The 20248-nt window shown below is 42.8% G+C and overlaps 1 long non-coding RNA gene across 3 annotated transcripts in view; it reads right to left on the bottom strand.

Annotated features, from left to right (window-relative positions):
• LOC110016927 overlaps positions 1-20248 on the bottom strand; it is a 38721-nt gene that overhangs the window by 9795 nt on the left and 8678 nt on the right. For 2 of the 3 annotated variants that reach the window (XR_002292242.1, XR_002292243.1), the window contains exon 4: positions 9517-9606. The exons of the other annotated variant lie outside the window; for it this stretch is intronic. This is a non-coding gene — a long non-coding RNA (uncharacterized LOC110016927). The remainder of the gene's footprint in view (positions 1-9516; positions 9607-20248) is intronic. 3 annotated transcript variants of the gene reach the window in all.

Raw genomic sequence — 20248 nt, 5'->3', positions numbered from 1 at the left:
ATTCCTATTTAATAGCTTTTCTGGCTAAATTTCTGGAAATCCTAATTTCTACATTTTGATTTTTTTAAAAGTTTTTTGTTGAGTAAAAAATATTTGTTGCATGAGCAGATAATTGTACTACGTTCTAGTGATTTTCTTCTTCAAATGAGTATTATTTTCCTATTTTATACCTTGTTTTGATGTGTAACAGCTACCAAAAAAAACATTATTTAAGAAGTTAAGGTGCAAAAGTTGCCTCAGTGTTTTGGTTATCCTAATAAAGTCTTTGAATTTGTAAGGTTTTTTTTTGTCCACTTGTTCATCTTTTGTTCAAATCCTTACTGAGCAAAAACAAGACACCCAAAAATAGGTAAAAAATTATTTTATTTTATAATAATCCATTTAAATAAGCAAAAATAATCAGCCAATGGGGTATTAAAGATGGTCTGCCAAGAATTTATTTTTAAATAAATCTTCTTTCTCTTTCGGCTTTTCCCATCAGGGGTCGCCACAGCGAATCATCCTTTTCCACCTCACTCTATCATGGACATCTTCTACCCTAACATTAGCCAACTTCATGTCCTCTGTTAAGACATCCATGTATCTCCTCTTTGGCCGTCCTCTTGCCCTCCTGCCAGGCAGCTCCATCTCCAACATCCTTCTACCAATATATCCACTATCCCTCCTCTGAACATGTCCAAACCATCTCAGTCTGGCTTCTCTGACTTTGTCCCTAACACAGGCAACATGAGCCGTCCCTCTGATGTACTCGTTCCTTATCCTGTCTAACCTGGTCACTCCTAAGGAGAACCTCAACATCTTCATCTCCGCTACCTCCATCTCAGCCTCTTGTCTCTGTCTCACTGCTACCGTCTCTAACCCATAGAGCAGAGCTGGTCTCACCACTGTCTTGTACACCTTTCCTTTGAGTCTTGCTGGCACTCTTCTGTCACACAACACTCCTGACACTTTCCTCCAACCGCTCCAACCTGCCTGCACTCGCCTCTTCACCTCTTTTCCACACTCCCCATCACACTGAACTGTTGACCCCAAGTACTTAAACTCCTGCACCTTCTTCACCTCAGCCCCCTGTAACCTAACGCTTCTACCTTGATCCCTCTCGTTCAGACACATGTATTCTGTCTTACTACGACTGACCTTCATGCCTCTTCTTTCCAGAGCAAACCTCCACCTCTCTAGCTGTTCCTCCACCTGCTCTCTACTCTCACTGCAAATTACAATGTCATCCGCAAACATCAGTGTCCAGGGAGATTCCTGTCTTACCTCGTCTGTCAGCCTGTCCATCAGCATAGCAAACAAAAAAGGACTCAAAGCTGATCCTTGGTGTAGTCCCACCTCCACCTTGAACTCCTCTGTCTGACCTACAGCACATCTCACCACCGTCATACTTCTCTCATACATGTCCTGAACTACTCTGACATACTTCTCTGCACCTCCAGAAGACCTCATACAGTACCACAGCTCCTCCCTCGGCACCCTGTCATACGCCTTCTCTAAATCTACGAACACACAATGCAGCTCCTTCTGACCTTCTCTGTACTTTTCCATCAACATTCTCAAAGCAAAAATGGCATCAGTGGTGCTCTTACGGGGCATGAAACCATACTGCTGCTCACAGATCTCCACCTTCTTCCTAAGCCTGGCTTCCACTACTCTTTCCCACAGCTTCATTGTGTGGCTCATCAACTTTATTCCTCTATAGTTGCTGCAGTTCTGCGTGTCACCCTTGTTCTTAAAGATCGGAACCAGAACGCTTCTCCTCCATTCCTCAGGCATCTTCTCACTCTCTAAAATCCTATTGAACAACCTTGTTAGAGATTCCACTGCTGTCTCTCCTAAGCACTTCCATACCTCCACAGGTACGTCATCAGGACCAACGGCCTTTCCGCTCTTCATCCTTTTCAGAGCCTTCCTAACCTCATCCTTTCCAATCTCTGCTACTTCCTGCTCCACAACAACCACATCTTCCTCCCTTCTTTCCCTGTCATTTTCCTCGTTCATCAGCTCCTCAAAATACTCCTTCCATCTTTTCTGTACACTCTCCTGGGTTGTTAGCACCTTTCCATCTCTGTCCTTAATCACCCTTATCTGTTGCACGTCCTTCCCATCTCTGTCTCTCTGTCTGGCTAGCCTGTACAAGTCCTTCTCTCCTTCCTTTGTGTCTAACCTGTCATATAGCTCATCGTAAGCCTTCTGTTTGGCCTTTGCCACCTCTCTCTTCACTCTACGCTGCGCTTCCTTGTACTCCTGTCTACCTTCCTCAGTCCTTTCTACATCCCACTTCTTTTTAGCCAACCTCTTCCTCTGGACGCATTCCTGTACTTCCTCATTCCACCACCAAGTTATTTAAATTTATTTTTAAATAAATAAATGTTAAAAATAAATTTATTTATTTTAATGAAGAAAAAATCAAAGACATATTTTCTTTACTTGAAGTTTAATTTAAGATATTTTTTCTTGCAAGACAGAAAGTATTTTCTTGAAATGAGGGTCTCTTTACTTTCTGAAGATTCAGTTTTTGAAAAGTACAATATATAAAAAGTAGAAATATACATCTCTTCATTTTAGGACAGAACATCTGGATCATCAACCAACTTTTTTGTCAGTTTGAGATCAGATTTTCAACATTTTAAGGGAGTCTGATCTGCTGATGAGAAATCCCTTAATTCACATGTCAAATGCGATCATTTCTGCAGAAAACAAAAGCGTACAAATCCGTTTTTATTTTAAATCAAACAAACGTTTCAGAGCTTCTGGTTAGGCATTCCCGTCACACGAGGGGGAGCCTCTCGTCATATATCCGTGCGCCTGATCCTGTGCACCGCCGAAGAGGGAAAACGCCGCCAACGTGACACGGGCTGATGGGGAGCTGGTCCCCAGCAGCTCCATAATGATGAGATAGATATATGACAGCCAGTCACAAGAGAGTGTCAGCCCATTTGTCTGTCTGTCTCCCCAGAAAGATGGATGACCCTTCAACCCCACGTCAGTGCAGATATTCACAGTGCTGCCGCGCCACGAGCAGACCATCATAATCCCTCATCCTCCAATCCGTCACCTCTCTAGACTGCATGACATGTTTGGACTACATTAGTGATGAAGAACCTGAGCTTTGGTGGGGTTTAGACCTGTTTTTTAACCCACTGCCATTGGATGGAGATGCTCTCATTAAATGAACACTATAATATCTGAAAACTGATGAATGAATCTGCCAAACTGCTACTTAGATCATCCAACACGTTTATGCTGAATGAAGGCAAAACACAATATTTGAGCCGCATTGTAAAAACTTTTTTATTTTAAACAGAAACTATTAGTTGCACATCTAGTTCGAACCATTGAAGTGGTTGTTATATCATGACTGAATGGAGATTTTGGAGTCCTGAGTGACGAGTTTAGAGTTAAAACTCTCACAATGACACTGACAGATTTATTTTAGAAACACGTTGATTTGAAACTCCTTTTGTCTTTCTCAGTATAGTATAATAAATAATATTTGCATCTGCAAATATGCAACTGAACAAAGAGTTAAATTAACTCATTTATTGCTTAAATTTGATCAGCACTCCAAAAATCCACTCTTCTGAATTTGTTGAGTACATTGTCTTTCAAGAGTTGCAATTTACCACAATTGGAGTTACTTAAAAATGAATGAATACATTTAATTCACGCACCTCTAAATGCACATTTGTTTTATTGTAAAGGGCAGAATCTGCATGGAAATGAAACAGGAGCGTCTGATCTGCAGCTTAAATACTAAAAACTGATCACTGAAAGAAAAAGACAGTTGGAGGCAAACAAGGCTTCACCACATGCTGTGCTGTCAAACAAACAGATGCCTCTGGAGAGCAAAGATCAGCCACTGAAGGGTCACAGAAGACCAGCAAAGCGGGCAGACCGGAAGACCGCAGGAAATAATTATCTCCATATGTTTGGCTCATTTCCCTCGCTAAATGCATCGCTGATGTTCTCTCTCTTCCCTTTTTAAAGCATCACTTCAACGCTTTTCTGTTCTGTAAAAATCCATCGTCTCACCACTGCTTCTCACGTCTGCCGGCATTTACATATACGCACATTTTATCATATTTTATTTCCTGTCCTTTTGTGGCCACAGATGCGGATTCCTCCCATGGCTGCCATGGTAACAGCAGGTTGTGTTGTGCAGAGTTCAGTGAAAGTGCAAATTGAGTTTGTTAACACAGTCATTGCGACGTTTGTTAATGAGAAAATAAGTGCGCCTGGATGGGTTTCCCTGTCACATCGCTGGAGTCCTGACATGTAATCTGATATCCAGTGAATCATATTCCTGAATTTTTATGCATGAACTCAGCTTTGACATCTAATCAATTCATTTATTTAAATCAAGCATCGTTGCGAATTCATTACCGCTTGACACTGATGGGCTCGGACAAGATCACCTCTTTTATTTTGAAATGGAGAATAAACATCCAGTGAGTGGACGCATCAACTGAAGGTCAACAGTTGATGCAAATGGCTCTTAATCGTCATCAGCTAAATGTTCCTAATGGGAAGCAATTATTTGTAGGTGCAAACATCCTCTGAAAAAACAAAAAAAAGCTGATCACTGAAACAGAAAAAGTTTTTGATATTCCAGGTTTTTCGATTAACCGTGAAAGTCAGTAAGTAGTGTGACCCAGCAGAGCGTCAGAGCTGCGATGTCAGCCTAATTCCACGGATCGCCTCCCAAAACTCCAAGTGGTTTCATTCCCAGTCTATGTGAGGGTCAAGCGTTTGTGAAACGAGACACAAAAACGCGGCCTGAAGCACGGAAAACTCTGTGAAAACATGACCATCATTCTGAACGTGCAGCAAACTGAACAGAGCAGCAGAAAACCAGCCGTCTAAGTTCTGACACGCACAGGTGAGACAAGGATGAGAGCCACTGAAAGCCAAAAAGGTTGACTTCAAGGAAGCAGGAAAACAGAATCAGAGGAAGAAGTCAGGAAACACACAAATGAAAAACTGAGGTCTGATGTTTTTAAATGTTTGTTGAACACCAGAAAAGCCATTGGCTCTTCAAAACCTCCTGTTTCCCATTTTTTAATTTTAATTTTTAACCAACAGGATAATGACCATCAAATCAGAGAGGAGGTCAGGCGTTTGTAATTCACACGGATGAAGTCAGTAAAAGCCAAAATGTTTTCTCAATAATTTAGAATAGATTTGATTTAGTAGTTCTTTCTTTGGTAAGTAACCATGGTGTAAGCAGGACGACGCCTTTGAGGTGTGCACGATCAGAATGGACGGATCAGGTCTCCGTGTCTTCCTTTAATAAATGACAACGACTCCTTAAATCATAGATTAAAACTGAGATTAGCACAATTAAAAAAACAATAACACTGGAATTGTCGTAATTAATTAATCATGATTAACACGACAATTTGACCCCCTTAGTTAAAAGCTGAGTGGATCAAATTTGAGACAGTGGGTATATAAGGTTATTTTTCCTACACACTACTGTATATTGTCAATATTTTTGTATCTTAAACTAACATTGTTTTAAAAACAAAAACTAACCAAATCATCCAATCATTACTGAAACTATGTTTAAATAAAATGATATTGCAAACACTTTTGGGTGGACTTTTTAGAGGATTAAGAGAGCCTTCACTCTCCTTTTCCTAAGCTGTCAGAGGAAACTATACCCATATACATATTTATACCATGGTCCGGGTGAATACTCGATTCTGATTGGCTGCTGGGTGTGCGTTAAAAAGTGAAATACCACAGGATAACCGCACGGTGAAAAAAGAAGTTCCGGTCGCCTAGCTTAAATGTTCTGTATCACTGCTCTGCTTTTTTTAAAACAACCTTTTGCTTCATCATCCGGACAAAAACAAGCGGTAGGAGGAGAACTTTCTCTCTGAACTGATGCTTAATTCAATACATCGGAAAGATCAGCATAAATATATCGCTTTATATCGCAGAATCTTGACTGCAGCGGTGGTGCGGCGTGCCACGTAACAAATAGTCCGCTTTTTGTGAGAAAAGCGATCCAAATTGGAAAAAAACAAGAATTAAGGACTAAAACTGGTTAATATTCCTGTAATGAATATTATTAATTTAGTTGCTTTGCCCCGCCCTCGTAATTCCTGGCCAATCACTGATGAGATCTTTAGTCGTGTGGTTTTGTTTTTAAAGCTTTTTTCCGGAACAGGAAAGTCTGAAGACAGACAAATGCAAAGTTCTGGATTCGATTCTGTCCAACGCACTTTTCCAGTCTGATTCTCCACTGAGTTTTGATGTCAGTTTGTAGATAGAACATCTGTATTTGATGTGTTACAGCAATAGAAGCTCATAATGAGATTTAGAGTCACATGATAATCTGAATAATCTGAACACATGAAGCACTAAGAACCCTCTTTTAAACGGACGACTCATCGCTGAGCGAACAGCCTGCCTCCCTCCTGAAGGCTGACTGACTCTTCTCAGCCGTTTTTCCCTTTTGGCTGCAAAGCTAAATAGATAAATGTCAGCAGAGAAATGCAATCTCCCACCCACATGTTTGATCAAGGGCTAACTGGGCAATTCAATAAAATGTATTGCCCCTGCTGGAGTCTTGCCAAACTTCTGCATTAAAATACAATTCTTCTTGGGCAGAGGTATTGATGCGGCGCTCCACCACCCAGCTCGCCGTTCACATTTCTACGGCTGAGCTGGCTGCAAGATATGAAAAGTATTGTTGGCGGCTCAGACGGAAGCTGCGGCTCTATAAGAAAACCTGACATTAAATGTGTTTTATATTAACATTTGCAGCTTTATGGAAGGGATTTTCACTCATCAGAAGTACGGCAAACAGAAATAATTGGTTAGGTTGGTTTAATAAAGTTTCTAAAAGTATAGCTTGGATCTGCTTTCACACTCTGGGGAAATATTCTCTCATTATGCGGGGTGTGGGGGAGGAGGAAAACAGCAATAAGTTCGATTTCATCCGAGGCTCAGGAGAAAATGAAACCTTCCGATGACAGCGGAGCATGTAGTGTTTTCATCTGCTTTCACCCATGGAGGGAAATTAAATGGAAATTACCGTTGCATGTTCTTTTCCCACTTTTCCTTTTATTCTCCGGGTTACAAATTGCTTCCTTTCAGCCTTTAGCTCCCAAAGCTCAGGTGCACCACACCTGATGCTGATAGCTTGATCTCTTTCTTATTTAACCTTTAATTAGGCCTGAATCAGCCCAGTATTGTTCACATGTGAGTGGCTCTGTAAAGGCTAATGACCTGTCCAGGTCTTCTCTGGATTCCATCCAAATGAAAGTTTTGTTGGGCTCCAGAAGACCAGAAATGGACAAACAGACAGATGGACAGACCCAGAAAATAACAGACACTCATGCAGGAATTTCCCAGAATTCATTCCATTTTTTCCGTTATAATACTTTCAAATATTTGCACACTAAAAAGTTTTAACAGTTGCAGGTTTTCCTGGAAAAGTGTACTTAACATGTCTTTACATCAGTCAGGAACTGGAGGGGTAGAACCCAGTATGCATGAGACCAGGCTTGGAGACCGAAACTTAAAGATTTATTAAATAACTGTAAACATGATCAAACCCATGGAGAAACAAAAAAAAAGGTGACAAAGCAGATGACCTGACACTGCAGAGCTGAAAACCAGACACTTGGGGTGCATTCAGACTGGAAAGGTCCGTTGGTCCAGACTTAGTCCACTTAATTTGGTCTGGATCAAGTCCTGAACCTGGCATTTGGTCTGCATTCAGACCAAATGCTTGCAACCAAACCAAAGATTGTAAACCAAACCATGTGACTAAAGATCTCTTCAATCATTGGCCAGGAGTAACGAGGGCGGGGCAAAGCAATGAAAGACATGATGGAAGTCCTACACTTTGCCTTGTTGGGATACTTTATTTATTTAAAGTTTATGTTTCACTGACCAATTTTGAACATCTGGATCAACATCCGGCTCAACACTTTTTACTTCCTCTGGTACGGTGGAGGCGTTCTGCAAGGCACTTCCTGAAGAGACGACGGCTATGAAGGAACGCCGATAAATGACAGATAAACTGTCAGGAGAAGAGCGAGAACCAATGTGCATCACTTTAAAAGTTGTTTTGAGCCGTTTGGGTCCAGTTGTTCCTCTCTGAGCATGGAGCCGATTCCGACCGAGGGGAAACCGAGCAAAAACGAACCGTGACCAAGAAAGATGGGTCAGAGAGCGGTCCCGGTCCCGGACCAGAGTCTGTCTAAGTGTATTCAGACTGAAAATGTGTTCCAGATTATTGGGGGAAACGAACTCTGGCTCACTTTAAGAACTAAATGTGTCCAGTATGAATGCACACTAAACATACGGAGGCTAATTAACTAAATGATATTAAGTGGGAACTGGATTTGAGACTCCATCATTACTGCATAAACATGGAAGGAACAAAACCCTCACTTCATCTCCATTGGTGTCCCTCAGGGTTTAGTTCTCAACTACCTTCTCTTCTCAACCTGTGGCACATCTCTGACCTTCATCATTCACTAGCATGTCTTGTTTTTTTTATTCTACACTGATGTTCAGATAACTGGACTGGTCCCCAACAGCACCTTCTTCCCTGAAGTCCCTCGTCCAAGTCTGCAACCCCTTCCTTCAGAACAGGAGATGGTGGTTTCAGCATCCCGTAGCAGAAGTTCCCAGGGAAACTTTTTAGCTCTGTGATCCACAAAGGTGGAGTGAACTTCCACCTTCACTGCAAACATTAATGGATTAGCTTTATATGCGCTTCTCCAAACGTTCAAAGCTCTTACAATGTGTCCATTATTCAGAGGCGTGGCTGCCACTTCGCGCCTACAGCCCCTCTGACCATTAACACGATAAAGACGGATGTCTTGTGTAGCACTTTAATAAAATGCTCTACTCCCTCCAGCTGAGATGTTTTTTTATAGTTCTCAACCTAGATTGTGACCACGATTCAGAGATCCTGCTCATGTTTTTCATATCTACGTCGCCTCAGATAAAACTATCAGTAAAACCAGAATCAAAATGAGACAAGAATTAACAAATACAGTGCATCAATTCTTATTGTTCCTTTTTTTCTTTTGAACATTTATGAGTTAAAACTAAATTACCTAAACTCAAGCAAACAAAACTTATATCTAAAAAAATGATCAATATAAAGCCAATGACAAGTCCTGTTTGATACTCAAAACACTTTATAAATAATCCTATTCAAATAATCCCATTTGATCCATCTTCCATTGATCAATTGGGATGGATGGATGGATGGATGGACGGATGGATGGATGGATAACCCCATTAACTCACAGCTAACAAAGCAAATTGTACGTCATTCCCACTTTAGCACACAAACCTCAGTGGCAGCAGGTTATTTAGCTCATGGATGGAGAACATGAGATCAGGAATCGAACCACAAACGCGGAGAAGGATAGGAGGTTTAAAGCCCTCAAAGATCTGACAATATCTATCATTTTAGGGGGAAAAAACGTTTATGCCTCAAGATGGACTCTATCTAATTTCTGGATCTGCTTTACTCACATTCAGGATCAAAGCGATGCTGGAGCCTATCCCAGTTACTGAAGGGCAAAGGTGGGATGCGGTCTGGACCATCCGCCATGGCAGTGTTTCCTGTTGATGGAGTAAAACTGAATGCAGTTTGCAGCTTCACTTTTCAAAAATGCTGAATTTGGGGGGGAAACAGGCAATAAATACTAATTAATTACTAATCAATTTGTTTTTGCAAAACATTTACTGAGAAATTATTAGTATTCAGCATCCTCTGTAGTATATTAATTATTTTCTTTTCCAGGATATTGACAGAGATAAGTTAGTCGTGATAACGGCTGAACCCCCTGACCCCACGTTCCCTCATATTCTTCTTGCGCGAGCGTTCAGTGTATCTAACAGATCCAGCATCGCAGCCTTTTCCTGACATATTTTGCATATCAATATAGGCATGGTCAAATTGAAATCCCTTTCTATTTTTGGAGATTGCTTTTTGATGGATTCTCATTACAGGAATGCTGGCTGTGGGTCAAATGAAAATGTCAACCCAGGCTTAGTGGAGGCTGTGGAGTGGGGGGGGCTCTCCAACCCAACAACGGCTCTTCACACTTTAAACAGCTTTACCCTGGAGATCAGCAGTGGGGGTGCAAGGTGATGAAGCCGTGAATGAGCCCGACGCGATGCCAGACCCATGACGAAGCATACTTAATGTTACTCCTGCCTGAATTCGAGTCACTTTTAGTGTGGATTCACGCCTTTGTTATTATTCATTAAAGATATAACCCAGAGTTGTAACTTCCACTCCAGGATTGATCTAAAAAAGAATCAGGGACAAGCGAAACAAAAGTTAGACTCAAGCTAAATTTAATCCCAAACTTCACTTTAATTCATTAAAAAGGCAAAAAAATTAGACCTTTTCTTTTAATTTGTCCTGTTCAGCAGCTGAGCAAACAGATCAGAGCTGAGGGCCTCGTGGATTGGACAGATTTTACTATTATAATAACGAGTTAGGAATCTTCTAACACACAAGGAGTATAATTGTATAAACTCCTTCTGTATTTGGGGCCAAACTTTATTTTTTTAAATAATATTTTAAAACATTTCTTGTTGGTCCGGCAGGAAAAGAGAAGAGAGGTGGGGGATAGTGGTAAAAAAAAAATGCACCAAAAGCTATGAAAAAGGAAAAGAAAGAAAAAAAGGGGGGGTGATGGTTGAAGAAGTTGGAGAATGACAATAATGTTGGAGGAGGCGCATTTACAAAAAGAGGCAACATGTTTCTCAAAGTTTATCAATAATACTGTCCAAAGTAGATGTACCCACCACTACTAGTACGTTAAGCCATCCATCTCCATCTTCTGAATCCCATTCAGGGTCATGGAGTTGCTGGAGCCTATCTAAGCTACTGCGGGACAAAGGTGGGGCTCACGCTGGACGGTTCATTAGTGGTAAATAGGTCATTTTTGAAAAATATTTTGTCTATTTATTCTTTTAGTAAGATGACCAAAGTTTGTCTTTTTAAAGAGAAAGTGGCTTTGAGGTGAAAGTGGAGTCAGGACTAGAGTTTGCGAATTTCTCTTGAAGTTCTAATTCCAAGTGAAACATTGGCCTAGCGGCTGCTGCTACCGGCTGGCTCCTCTTGATACTGTTGGTTGCCGGTTTAAAACCAAACTTTGAAAAATAAATAAATGCTTCTTCCTGATCCTCACAACAGCCAACAAATATCTCAGCAGTACATTTCCAGAATTGGCAGGAAGAGACTGGATCAAAAGGGGAACCGGATTTTTATAAGAAAAACAGATTAAATTAAAGACTAACTGAAATAGACTTTGATTCCATTGAACTAAATGTCATTTATCTTGTTTCTGTTTTTCTTTATGCTCTGTAAAGAGAGTTCTAGAGTTCTAGGCTGAACCAGAGGACTATAGATGACTTTGTAAATAAAGTAAGGATAAAAAAAAGAAAAGCAAACATGGTCGGAAAAAAACTATTAGGCAACGAAAGCACGGAGTGAAAGGAAGACGGAAGTCCTTCATTTTCAAATCTCCATCAACATCAACGTTTCAAAGACTCTCATGGAAGTGGGGCGATTCTTTTGGTACAAAGTTACCCTTCTACCAAACGAGAAGTCGTCCAGAACCTTTAGATCAGTGTCCAACTCTTCGAGAAAATTCTGCTGCAGTGGCTCGGAGAAAAAAGCCACTCCAACATCAGAGTGTTCATTTGTGTTGAGCCGGAGCGACAGCTTTCAAAATGTAATCTCAGAGCGCGTATTCAGGTTTCACGGAGATGAGAGCACTCAAAAACGCATAACTGTTGTCTCTGAGACATTAAAGACACGATCTTTTCTAAACTATTCTCCATCACGGTCCGAACACTAGACTGTTTCTCTGTTTGAAGCACAATACTTCTATGAAAAAAGAAAAAAGATTTTGTCCGACAGCTTGTCTGATAAAATCTTCCAGATGTATCAAAGAAAAGAGAAGTCAATAAGAGTTCTACAATAACCTTTATTTGTACCGCAAAGTTTTCAGGGACATTTCTTAAAGTATGGAGGAATCATTTGTATTTCTTTTAACCCTTGTTCTATCCTAGGCACTTTAACATTGGGAGTTGGGTCATCTAGACCCACTAGACAGTGCTCTGAACCTTTTTTCTTCAATGATTTGTGATCTTCACTGGTGTCCATGGATTACATGAAATCTTTCCACCTTTATCCACCTTTGTCATGGTAGGGAGAACACGTCATTGGAAGGGGGGGCTCATAGGATAGCACAAGGGTTACGTGAAATATTGCAAAGATCCAAAGATTTCCAAATGAGTTCTCTACTCATCATTGGTTTTTACTGTCATGAGCGTAGCCCCTTATTCTTTTTCCGATGCAGGGTCTCAGAATGCTGGAGCCTCTCCCAGGGACACCGCCAACAGTTTGTCGATCCATCACAGAGCTACAAACACTGGTAACAACACAAATCTAAGCAAGGACCTCTGAAGCGTGTTTTTGGACTGTGGGAGGAAACCAAAAACCCCAGAGAGTTGCCTGTTTCTGAGAACTGGACAGACTGAGTGTGATGTCATTCCAGCTTCAACCACATGAGGTCAATTCAGTCGCCATTTTTTCTTTGCGACACGGACGCTGCCTTGTTGGAGCCAGACGTCGTCAGTAGGAGGTGATTTGTCCGAGTCTGCCTGATCAATGTGTCGATGGCAACCACTCTCACCAATCAGAGGGGGGCTTGTTGGAAGTCCACACCCCTACCACATGATTAAAGGGACAATACATCGATTTGAACGTTGGATCTGGGGGCCAGCAGGCTCCACCTACTTTTATTGAGGCCTCTGATTGGTCGGTTCATAACTCAAATAACTTGAACTACAGAAAGAAATTCAATTTCCTTTATTATGAAGATGTATCATCACTCAGTCCAGTTCTCATATACAGTCAGTGGAGAAAACCAACAAACATCATAAATGCGCAGACATGATCTGGTTTTCTTTCCTATGCGGTTGTGGTTCCGCAGAGTTCACAGTTTAAGGATTCTGCCCGTGTGTCCACTGTGACGTTTGTGCTCTTGAGCTACGGACACACCGGTCATGTGACGGGCGTTTCTAGAACGCGCTAACAGAGGATTCTTAAACGCGCATTTAGAGAATGGTGTCATGCTGGACAAGCAGGAGGGGCCACTACTTCTTTTTTTATTTTTTTTTATAGAATTCTGGCCGGGCAAAAACTGGAATTATCATTTTCTACTCCATGATTGATGGTCACTACCAAAGTCCCTGATTGGTCAAAGTTCAACCTGGTTTAACTTTCAACCTGTTTTCGACTGCCACACATTTTATGCAAAGGTCGTAGAAACTAGCACGGCTCCGCGTGAAAGCGCGAGTTTTGAACGCAGAAGCCTGAAATGCGCCAACATCTGACGTTTCATTGGAAATGGCCGCTTGAATGCGTGTGAACCTAGACACAGACAAGCCCCGCCTCCTGACTTTCTACAGACGCCTGCTGCTCACAGACAGGTACAGCATAGGAAATGAAAGCACAAAAGCATTTTCTGCAAACCCAGCTTTCTGTCCCAAACAAACAGGAAGTCCTGGGGGGGGGGTTTCAAGCTGGGAGAAAAAAAGCGAGCGTTAACAAGCCGCCTGTGCTGCACCAGTGTAGAGAGCTGAAGCTGGAATGATGTTTTATTCCGACACAGACGATATCTCAGCACCTTTTCCCGCCTTTGTCCACAGACGGCGTCCGTGTTTGGCCCAATAATGAGCTGGAATGGATACAAAGAGGTGGGGGTGTAAAGAGGTGGGGGCGGGAGGATGCTGCCTGCAATGACTGATCACTTACATTCTGTCTAACAATTTGAGGAGGGAGGGGGCTCATTTAAGATTTCTGCTCGTGTGTTAAAGCATTAGAGACCCCAACCTCATAGGAAGAGGGACCACAAGGGGGCGGGGACATCCATCCTCAGCTTCCGCCTGCCTGTCAATCTTCTATCCTGCTTGGACACATTTGGAAACACAGAAACCTGTTCTTTTCATTTTCATGTCACTGTTGTGATGAAGAAATCTCAGTCAAACATGTGACTCTGAAGTTCAGGCTCTTCGTCTTTCCTTCACTCCTCTGGTATTTGATCTTTTACTCTACTTTACTCTCCTTTACCTCAATTTGTCTAACCTTTTTCTTCCCCTCGTCTTTATTTCCCCTGTTGCTTTTTTTCTTGCTTGGTGTTTTATCTCCAGGCTGTGGTGTAGCGGGCGGAGATGAGACAGGGGGCCGGGGAGCTGAGGCGTCGCTGTCTGCCTGTCGGTCCCTGTGGTACATTAGCCGGCCCTCACCATGTATTATTGATTCCCGGCCTCTAATCACTGTCTCCAGTGTTGCAAATGAGTCTTTGGAGCAGCATCTGCACTCAGAGTCCTAACTGAGAAGCTGTTCAAGAAGAAGTCGCATCAACAACAACAGGTGAGGTCATTTTTAGACTAGACTTTCAACAGGAGCTTCAAGAAGATTTCATCCTCAGAACTTTGAGGAATTCAAATGAATAGAAATACAGCCAAATGTTGTGTCACCAGATAAGCAGAGAAAAACAACCTAAAGAATTCCTTTTTTTTTTTATTTGAAAGAGATCGGATGTGTTTTTTTTTTCTTTGATTAGCATTTCAAACATTTATGGATGAAAAGCAAAGACAAAAACCTCTAAGCACTTAAGTTTCAATGCTTCAAAACCAATGAAGGACCGGTGTTTCTCTGTATTTCACATCCAGGCCTTGAGTGTCATCATACTTAGTCCTGCCTAAACCCTTGTTCTATCCTAGGCACTTTAACATTGGGAGTGGGGTCATCTAGACCCACTAGACAGTGCTCTGAACCTTTTTCTTCAATAATTTGTGATCCTCACTGGTGTCCATGGATTACATGAAATCTTTCCACCTTCATCCACCTTTGACATGGTAGGGAGAACACGTGTACACACAATGTAAGGGGGGGGGGGTCATCTAAGATAGCACAAGGGTTAATGAATGCACCTCATCATCCCATCAGGGCAACAGCAGCATCCAGGTTTCTCAGTCCTCAAAATCAGCAAGCTGGTTCCCACAGTAAAAGTCTTAAACTTAGATAACAAATACAAGGTCGTTTTTGTGACGTATAAAATACGCTGGGCGGAGCTACAAGCTCCCTGCTCCACCCCATTTTGCGACCAAAATTTGAGAGTGTGCGACTGAATTTTAAATCCAGTCGTACATGTGTTACCAGTAAATTTGCCTCCCCCACCCTCCGTATTTTTTTTATTAATTAAACGTGGAAGGGGCACGTCAATGATCAATAAAATAATCAATGAGACGCGAGCTCACACCCACGCAGACACACACACACTCCCACACATAATCATGAGACGCGAGCACACACTCGCGTTGCATTGAGTGATGCCTGTCTGTGAGGCGGCCAATGCGTGTACCAGTTCTAGCAGGGGTCTCAAACTCACGGCCCGCGGGCTATTTGCGGCCCCCAGGACGATATTTTGCGGCCGCCGCCTTAATATGAAAGTTTGATGATAATGCGGCCCGCAAGTTTGTATGAATGACACTTTTTCGTTGCGCTGAGCTGACAAAGCAACCAATCACAGTGGGGTATATGACTCTTGGGGGCGTGACATTGACCGGGCTTGAAGCAGGAAAAACATTTAAGGCAGGACACCTGACAGCCCCCTCCCCGAACCACATTAAGGAATTCCTTACTTTCTTTTATAACGTATTTATTCGCTGGTAATTTTCTAAATACATGCAGTCCGAGCTGAACTTTTCTCTGGGCCGCACAGACCCGGAGGAGGGTTAAGATTATGGTTACGGTGATGCGCGCGCCGGCGAATCAACCCCGACCAAACGGTTCCCGTGCGCGGCTGTCACTGCAACCCACCGCTCCCCCAGGAGATGGGCCAACTTAGCAGAATAAATGTCCCACACCTACATACGTGACAGCTAACGGGGCTTTAACATTAAACACGTGCGAGCGACAACATGTAGTCTTAGACACACTAAAAATACGTGGGGAAAATGCAACGATAGATGTGTTTAAGATGAACCAGCGCCGCGCCTGGATCGTCGAGGAGACCAGGCCGGGAAGGCGAATCTGCCGACTGAGACTGAAGGAGAACAGGAAGTTGGAGTTGTCCTTAACATTAAATCTAGTTTTAATATTCCTCTCCCCCTTAGTATGATCTGTCATACTATATCTTTTAAAATTATTTTAATGTCTTGTCTCCCTTGGGGGGTCCTGGCTCGTACCTGGGGTCGGGGCGGGGGGATGCCCGGAACTCCTGGGTGGTGGTGGGGTGCTCGTCTGGGGCTGTGGGCGTCCCTCTCCGGTGGGGCCCTGCGTTGGGCTCTTCCGGCGCGGCGGGGGGCTGCTTTCCTGGCTGGGCTGGGGCGGCGCTCTCTTTCCCTCTGCGCCTCCCTGCTCTCTGGCTCTGGGGGCCTCGCGGCGGTCCTGCTGGCCCTGGCCTGGGTGGCGGTCTTGGTCGCCCGGGGGGCGGTTGTTCCCTGCCTGTTCCCGTGTGGCGTTGGGGGAATTCCGGCTGCCGCTGCTGCTGCGGCGGGGGTATGGGTGTGGGGGTGGCTGGGCGCTCCTCCTCCTTCTTTTCACATTCCACCATCCATTTTAGAAGAACATAAACACTCACCTGAGCACAGGTGTTAGCTCACCTTTGCACTAATAGTTTGCATGATTGAATGAATGAAAGATTTCACACTAGTTGGTTTAAAGTCATAGGTATGCGTTCGTGAACACTATCTGTTTTGTGTGCATGTTGACATGTGGACATTTTTGCGGCTAGCAGGTGTGTTGATAATATTTGAGTGTGTGTGAACAGGCCCCGCCCTTTTTGTACTACATTTGAACCGTACCGTGACGATAAACAACCAGTAAGCCTGTCTGCTCTATGCTGCTTCATGGTCTTACCCCCCTTCCCCTCCTATTATCACCCTCCTACCCCCCCCTCTCTCTAGCGTCCCTCTCTCTTCTTCCCCTCTTTCCTTTTCCGTCCGGTCCAACACCAAAGATTTTCAGACATGATTGAAATTAATAAAGTTTGGCCTCAATTACAAAAGGGGTTTATTCAGACATACCTTTGGTTTGTCTGAAGATTAATAACCCCTCTTGTTAAAGTAAAATATGTCCAACACAAGAGGCCCTCAGCTCTCATCTGTTTGCCTAGCTGTTGTACAGGACAAGTTAAAAAAAAAAAAATAAATAAAAAAAAATTATTTTAATGTCTTGTAATGTATGTAGCCTTTTTTTATTCAGTCGGTATTTTAAATTATTTTAATTGATCACTCAACTACAAAAACCCATCTGGACACATGTCCCATAATGCATTGTTTTGTAGTCATCAGGGCATCTTTCAGTCAGTTCAGTACTAAATTTTCAGCTGTGTTTGGGTAGATTGGGGCCTTGCTCCCACCCCTTTCTCGTGATATTTTTGTGATGATTGACAGGTGATGTTGGAGCAAAAACAAAAATATACGTCTCTCACCAGGTGATCTGCGCAGCGTTGCGTCCACCTAGGTCAGGGGTCGGGAACCTATGGCTCGCGAGCCATATACGGCTCTTTTGATGGTCACATGTGGCTCGCAGACAAATCTTTAATTATAGTTTGTTTTTTCATTAGACCAGTCCTTGTCTGGCGCGGTGCGATGCCAGAGGCGCGCAGTAGTAGCGGTGCATGGAGAGAAAAATCTACGCCAGCACTATCAGTTTACTATCATCTATTATTTCACAGAGTTTGTACCAGCCGCAAACCTGTGAATTGCCGTGCCTAAAACTGCGCGCTCCCGTCTCTGAGAAAGAGCGCGCAGTTGCGGGGACGGGATGTGTGAGGAAGAAAGCAGAGGGTGGGGGCACGGCCAGTAAGGTGAACCGCGCAGGGATTGTAAAAACGTAAAACCCGTAAAACCACTCACTGCAGCGTGTAAGTATGTGTTTGGCTCCATGTCTGTATGTGATCAGTCTTTGTCACTTCTACAGAACGTTCAGACCTACGATCACATTTAAAGTCTCAACGCCTGCATGAAGCAGAAACTCACCACCTATCAACCAGACTAGACCATCAGCAAAACTACCACGAGAAATACTCATCATTTATCAGCAACAGCATAACAATGTTATTAAAAAGAACCCACAGACTTATTGTACTTTAAAAATGTTGAAATTACATCAAATGCACACATTCACTTGTATTTTTAGTTTTAAACATATTGTCGCGGACTGAGTTTAACTTGGCTGTTGGGCCGCGTTAAAAGTTCTGTAGTTCATTGAACGCGTCAAGCAGAGATCTGATTGGCTCTCAGTTCTGTCGCTCAGCCTGCTGTTAGGTAATTTGGACCAATGGGGTTCAGCTGTGGGCCGAATAAGGGAAATGGGAGGGCTGACGCGGCAGGAGCGAATATAAAGTTGGGTGAAGCGCTCTCGCTTCGGCGGGAGAGATTCAGAAGCTGCTGAAGTAATTGTACGGCGTTTGATGCGGTCTGCAGTAAGCAGAATAAAGAACCTTAAAAGAGGTTAAGTCTCCGTGCCTCAGTGTGGGAAAGGGACGCTACATTATTGTATGGCTCTTTCAAAATTACATTTAAAAATATGTGGCGTTTATGGCTCTCTTGGCCAAAAAGGTTCCCGACCCCTGACCTAGGTGATCTCAAACACGCTTATTGTGCATCTTGGCTGCACCTATTTGGTGGCGCCAACATGTATTTCCATCCCCTAATGTTTACATACATTTAGTTATTGTTTGTAACTGTGAAATGACCGAAAGGTTACTACGGTAATCACTTTGTTACCTAGCATGTTTTTTTATTCTGAATGTATGGTATTTTGTTTACTATTTGTACTGTCATGACGGCGATGGTGCTGTCAGTTTACCTTGTTGTTGCATCACTGTATTATTAGTAATACAGTGGAAATTAGTAGATCTGGTTAGCATGTTGATTTACGGTATGCGCCCCTATATTTTCTGGTTGTGCCCCTAAAATTTTCAGTTGAGGGCCACAGTGCTCCTAGTGAAAAAAGTTAGTCTGGAGCCCTGAAAGAGCTCTCGGTTATGGGTGACGGGATGGGGGTACGGGGTTGCTCTGCACCAATAAAGTTGTGGGCCGGACCATGTGTTCATTCATGTATACATGTAAAATGTTTTGAAAAAACGTCGCTGCCATCAGAACCAGTGTTAAACTTTTAGCTTTTATTTTTTTCTTAAGGTTGGAAACTCTGTATCTTCACAAATAGTCCAGCATCTTATTTACATTTGTTTCATTTTTTAATGTATGTTTTGTATGTCTAAATCTTTATTTATTGTCTATTTGAAGAAAAGTGTGAAGTGTCTTCTTTTTAAATGTACATTTTTGTTCGTGTGGGGTCCAGAAACCTCGTTTTTGAGCTTTTTGTCTGTTTTAAACCTTTTTACGTGAATGAACTCCTGCCGCTCTGCAGAAACTATGTCCTAGAAAGTGACACAGATTTTTTGATTTGGACTAAAAACAGCATAATTATGATTAAAAGACCTCTGTGAGAAGAGATCAAAAGATGATGGGAGTGGGACTGTAAAAAAGCCGTCACTGCCTCAGTTGTTGAGGACTTTAACCTGGTAACATGGGAGAAAATAACACATGCTCTTTGAAGTAGTTCAATGATAGTGTCTGTATGGATAACTGACTTCTTAGGGTCTTCTATTATCAGACAGGGTTGTGTTTTCCACATGCCTGACATGTTTCGATGGACGTCTTCATGTCAGGTATGTGGAAAACACAACCGTGTCTGATAGCAGAAGCAGAATTTGACCGATTAATTCTGAGGGAATCTGACACGGAGGACGGCAGCTTTGTGCCGTTGGGCATCATCCCTTACGAAAAACATGGTCACTGTCCTTTTTGATAGGAACCAGAACAGTTTTAACATATGAGAGAAACCCATAAAAATAGTTGTTTTTCCTGCAATACATGTTTGCGTGACGATCCATCTGTCCCCTGAGGAAAGATATTCGCGTGCATTTCTCCCACAAACAGCTGTGAAGGCCGCAGCATCAGCGTGGATCCGCGGCGTAGCGCCCTATAGCTTCTACGTGAAGACAGAGCTGAACAAAAACTTCACATTCCTTCTGCTCTTCTACTCATTCTGTCTCTATGTGTTCGGAGATTCTCAGAAACAGATTCAACACTGAGGGAAATCAATGGGCGTTCACTCCAGTATGGATTTAGAGGCCACTGCTCATCAGCATCTGCTGAA

Source organism: Oryzias latipes, chromosome 17 (assembly GCF_002234675.1).
Source record: "Oryzias latipes chromosome 17, ASM223467v1".
Lineage (NCBI taxonomy): Eukaryota > Metazoa > Chordata > Actinopteri > Beloniformes > Adrianichthyidae > Oryzias > Oryzias latipes.
This window is presented reverse-complemented; position numbering and strand designations above follow the sequence as displayed.